Below are 6,000 nucleotides of genomic sequence, written 5' to 3'. Positions count from 1 at the left end.
TATTTTACATACCTGTCATTTTCGAATATCTACATGGTATACAAATAACAACTTTGTATTTGTTGTACAGATTCTAATAAATACTAATAAGAAGCAATCAAAATAACCACTACAATACCAAGGTATATTAATTTTGATGTAACACTTACGTGGGTTTGGAAAAAAGCAACAGAATTATTGAATTGATAATAGGTGGCTAATCCTAATTAGAAATCCTAGTTCCACACATAAATTTTGCCTATCAGTTACGTAATCATGTGATTTTTCTTGTGATTAACTTACGTAGAATTAAATGAAGAAGGGGTTGGAAGGAAAGCTTTGTTTTGAGGGCGTCAGAGATCTAATCAATCACGATGAGAATGGTTTAAACTTTATAGCATCAGAATTTTAGCCGAAATCTGCAGATGTAGATGAAGTAAAGAAGAAAAGGTATGTCACGAAGTATCCATAAGAAAATTTTGTTTATTTGCTTTTAAGTCGAATTTTATGCTCAGATACGCTAATCGGGACTAAACCTACAGTGTGCATTGTGCTTCCACCACGGGAGAGGGCAGTAGAAACCGAACTTCTTCATTCTAAGGCGACAACGTTATGACATTGGAGAAAAAAAATATACAGAAAGAACTCACAGGGAACGTGTTATATTATCACCATAAAAGATGCGTTCATTTAAGAGGGTATATTGCCAGAGACAAATATTTGAGACTTTCGGAAAACAACATTATTGTTCACGGAGTTAGCTGCCTTGATCCAACAATGAAACACTGTGAAATTGAAACTACCACCTCAACTTTAGAAGTGGTATGAACTAATGAAACTCCACTTTCGGAAGAATAAGTTGTTGCTGATTCGACTGATTTGTTCTATGTGAAGTCACTTTTCTGCTAATTTCGGCTAATGGCGACAATGAGGTTCAATGGTGATTAGATGAAAGTGACGAAGGGAAGAAAACAAATACACGCAGACATTGAATATACAACCCCCCACAAATTATTATTTTGACTGTGGTTCCAGGCGACAGAGACTCGTTCGCCTGCAAGATTAAAGTTTCCAGGGTATACTGCACAGGATAGAGGTTGACATTTGAGCGCTTTCGTAAAGGTCACGCCATACAACCCAAGTCGTCTGTGAAAAAGAGATGAATTACCGGGTATAGTGATCAATTTCGATGAATTCCTTGTGTCTTACAAAATGTAAACTATTTGTTACCTCAGTGCATGTGTTTATCTAACCCTACGTGTATCACTTCTCCCGCATGAGTAACGAAGACTTACTTCAGGAAACGAATAACAGCTTAGCTAACAGATTTTTCAATGTTTCTTGATTATTACTTTTGGGCGATATTGTGTCAAAATAGCCTTTCATAAGCCTGGGGATACTTTATGCAGAATGAAAAAAGAATTGGTTTTTCCGTGTGTGTGTGTTTACGTTCCCAATACGACATTAATTTTAATCCAAATATCCAGTGGCGGCGATTAGGAGGAGCGAGGGGGGAGTTTCCCCCGCCACATTTTGCCACTTGTTGCACCCGCACTGTGGCCTCTCAATGCTAAGACTTTTCTACCAAAAAATTAAACTGTCCTTGCCCTCAAGTTTTGGCACCCGATAGCCGTTACTGCAAACATTCAGATACATTTGTCAGTTGCAATAACCTTGTAAGCCAAGAAAAGTGATCATTAACCCCCAAGTTTTAGTCAAAAACTCAAATGATGAAAATAATATGATCAGGAACATGCATTTAAATTATGAATAAGTAATTTCATCCTTCACCATTGTCTACCATCACTATTTCTATCACTGTCGCCTAATATATAAAGTGGAGTAGGTAGCTATGTGCCTTGTATTTTTGCACTTGAAGAACAAAATGTGACGGAACCAATTCACATTTCTTTCACTACATTGACATGAAGGATAGAATGTGATTAGAATGTATGGCTGCGCACACACAAACGCTTCCTTAAAATAATTGTGTCCATCGGACACAAAGAAGTGGAAAAAGATGCGAGAATAGAGAAGGGGATACAAATGCATGTATGTCGTACATATATGTGTCTTACATGTATGTATGTATGTATGTATACAGGGTGTCTCAAAAGTAATAGTGCAAACTGACACTGGTGAAAGTACACGATAATAAAAGCAAAAAAGTCTCAGTAAACATGGGTCTGCATGCGAGCCGTTTTCGAGATAATCGCGAATGTGTGATTATGACTTTATTGTTTGTAAACGTCGTCCTAGTTGGTAAAGTACGAAAAATAAGGAGATCTCATTGCTTTTATTGAACATTCTACTTACTTTAACAAAGAATACAGCACTACTTTACTAGTACGTATGTTGTACGTTACAATTACTGTACATTCGTACCTGCTAAAGGAGGTGTTCAAAGTGTCGTCTTTACATCTGGATGCAATACTGTACGCGATCCCGCATTGAGTTTCGAATTCTTTCGAACATCTCCGGATTATTTCGGAATTGGTCACAAGCATGTACAATTCTCTGTTCCAGTTCTTCAACCGTGTCAACGGAAGTGTTGTACGCTACGCTTTTGAGGTGACCCCAGACACAAAAATCCAAAGGATTTAGATCTGGTGACCTTGGAGGCCGTGGTACATGCCCGCCTCGACCTATCCATCTTTGATGATATCTGCGTGTTAGATGTAGTCTCACAGCAGCAGCAAAATGTGCCGGTGCTACATCATGCATGTACCACATACTCTGATGTGGATCAAGGGGAACATCCTCAAGCAATCCTGGAAGATCATGCCGCAAAAACCGAAGTTGCCTCGGTCCATTGAGTCTTCTTGGAACAATGTGTAGTCCAATGAGACGATAATCTAGTACTCCTAACCACTCATTCAATGAGAAACATTGCTGATGTGGTGCCCCATGAACAGCATATGGGTTTATTACACTCCAAACATGAGAATTATGAAAATTAAAAATACTATCACATGTGAACCCCGCTTCGTCTGTAAATAAAATGTTTCTTGCAAAACGAGGGTTGAGTACAACCTGTTGTTGCATCCACTGATAAAACGTCACTCTAGGAACACAATACGTATCACTGAGACACTGAACTCGTTGGAGGTGGTAAGGATAGAGTGAATTGCGATGTAAAATTCTCCATACACTACAGCGGCTTACTGGCACTTGCGCTGCAATTCTCCTCGTCGAGGTTCCTGGAGAGTGTTCTACTGCTTCCAACACCATATCCTAAACTTCAGGCGTAATGGGTGCAGGACTACCAGCTCTCCTACCATGTTCGAAGCTCCAATGTTCTTTGAGGCGCTGATGTACCCTAGTAAATGTGCGACTCTCGGGGTTCCTTCGAGCAGGGTACTTTTCTTGGTACAAGTGTGTAGCCTCCCGTGCATTGCCGTTAGCCAAACCATACACAAAATGCATATTCGCATACTCTTCGTTGCTGTAAGGTTCCATTTTCACTACGCAGTCCACCACAACTGATGTGACTCCCACAGTACGATTAGACTGTGTACTGATTGTATCCGTACAACGTCACCTCTCGGAAATGTTCTGTTTCGTAAACAAAGAGCAAACCTCGGACAATGAAGTAAGTGTCAGCTTGTAACCACACATTCACAATTATCTCGAAAACGGCTCGTTTGCAGACCCATGTTTACTGATACTTTTTTTCTGCTATTATCGTGTACTTTCACCTGTGTCAGTTTGCGCTATTACTTATGAGACACTCTGTATATATATATATATACGTGCGTTCATTTCGATCTGCAGCCGAGAGATCGGGAGAAGCGTGGCGGGCGGCGCTGACGGAGATGCCGACATTTGCGGCCTGTAATGCCCGCTTATTTTTATAGACATATGCAGACATTTATATAAATATTGCAAAACGATCACTAACCTGTGTTATAACATGCAAAAGTTCTTCTGTAATTCATCCAAGTTCTGCTCTTATATACACAAAAAAATACGCTTTAGAAACGATGTTAAGAGCCACAGATAATAAAACATTTTAATCATAGTTTTGACCAGTAACGTCCTGCTTAAGTTTATATCCTTGAAAGAGTTTTGTGCCGATGGGGATCGTTTGGAGGTTTTGAATGTGCAACACTGTATCAAGATTACGCTGTAGAAGAAACCGTTAAAAGTCAATAGTGTTCGTGAGCTTCCTTGCAATCCGAAATCTCCGAGCTCGAGTTTTTTGTTCCTTCGCGACTAGATGAAGACAGAGTTGTAAATATAGTGGCGAGCAATGTAAACCAAGAGCGTGTTAATTTCGTACTGTGCGCAAGAGTGTTATTCTTGGTTACTTGCAGTTACTTGTTTGTGTTATTGTAGTGTGTATGTGTGACGTGTCAGTGAGACGATTGGAATGCCAGCCGCAAGATTCACGTTAGAACAAAGATTTTATTATGTATGACACGTACCTACGTGAAAACAAACTCGTGTCGAGACGTGTGTAGGTAATTTGTACAGAAATTCCCATGCGTTTCAACTCCACACAGAGATACGGTTAGACATCTTGTCCTTAAATTACGAGAAACTGTATCGTTAAATTTTAAAACACCTAAGCAAAAACGACGGATTCTAACCGAAGCAAAACTCGATGATATTGGTGCAGCGTTAGAATGTTCTCCAAACAAACCTCTACGCCGTGTTTCACAGGAGGTGGGCGTGTCAAAATCATCGGCACATACAGTCACTAAGCTACTAAAATTAAAACCATACTCTTATAACACAGGTTAGTGCTCGTTTTGCAATATTTATATAAATGTCTGCATATGTCCATACAAATAAGCGGGCATTTCAGGCCGCAAATGTCGGCATCTCCGTCAGTGCCGCCCGCCATGCTTCTCCCGATCTCTCGGCTGCAGATCGAAATGGACGCACGGTATATATATATATATATATATATATATATATATATATATACATATATATATACCTTACATTTATACCTGCCCACCCTAATCTATCAATTTACAGCTTCTGCCCACCCGGTCGAAAATTTCTGGCGCCGCCCCTACTTACATACATAAGTAAAAGTATGTTTAAAACTTCTAAATTATTTTTCTAATCAGTTAAGGTTAGGTTTATGACATTTCACAATCGGCTGGTGTCGTAGATAGTGGTAGATTTTGGATTGTATTTACAAGGTCTTGAGCAAGATGGGAATGTTTGATTGAGTGATTTCGTTAATTTTACTTCGCATTTCTGCTACTTCTGGCTAATCGCGAAGATGAGGATGAGTGATGGTATGACGTAATTGATGAAGGGACACTCACAAATAACACCCATGCCTAGGCCAGGATTCGAACCGGGGACCTCTGGTGTCGTAGAACGCTATGCTATTGCTAACACCTCCGCCACGGAGGCTGGCGAGGTGGGAATGTGTTTTGGATTTTCTTTGTAGGCCTACATGCTACATCCTACAAACTGTGATGCGCAAGTGCTTTTGCTTACATTAAAGTTCACCTTTTCACGTAAACGAGGAATTGACAAGTCACCTTAAAACATGCATGTATATGCATTTAATACTACTAAATACGAAAATAAACCTTGGCCGGCTCTTCATATTATCCACCGAAGATTAAAAAGAGAAATAAAACAACTTTCAAGCGTTTGGCTTTCCTTCCTTGCTCTGCGATCTGAAGGATTTCGGTTCTGTATAGGTAATGATAGTACTTTCAGTGCTTGAAGAACGTCGTTAGGTACAAATAATTATGTTACAAATAAATGCTTTGTCAAATGTTTTACAAATATTCCAAACTTAATTCGTATAAAACGTTATTAGGTACATAACAATGCCGCTGCTAAAATACATACTTTACAACGTTTACTGTACACGTATGGAAGAATATTTTAGTTGTTTCAAATGTAAACACCGTGCACTCATCATAGATGGTGTAACTCAACGCGCCTTTCACGCTGTATACGTTATACATTGCTGGAGTAACACTCGGAAATCACAGACAAAAACGCTCCTTTGCACACTCACAGATTATCTTCACATGGCAAAAC

The sequence above is a fragment of the Lepisma saccharinum genome, chromosome 2, assembly GCF_977018435.1.
Source record: "Lepisma saccharinum chromosome 2, izLepSacc3.1, whole genome shotgun sequence".
Lineage (NCBI taxonomy): Eukaryota > Metazoa > Arthropoda > Insecta > Zygentoma > Lepismatidae > Lepisma > Lepisma saccharinum.
The sequence above is the reverse complement of the archived record's forward strand: the minus strand, read 5'-3'. Positions refer to the sequence as shown.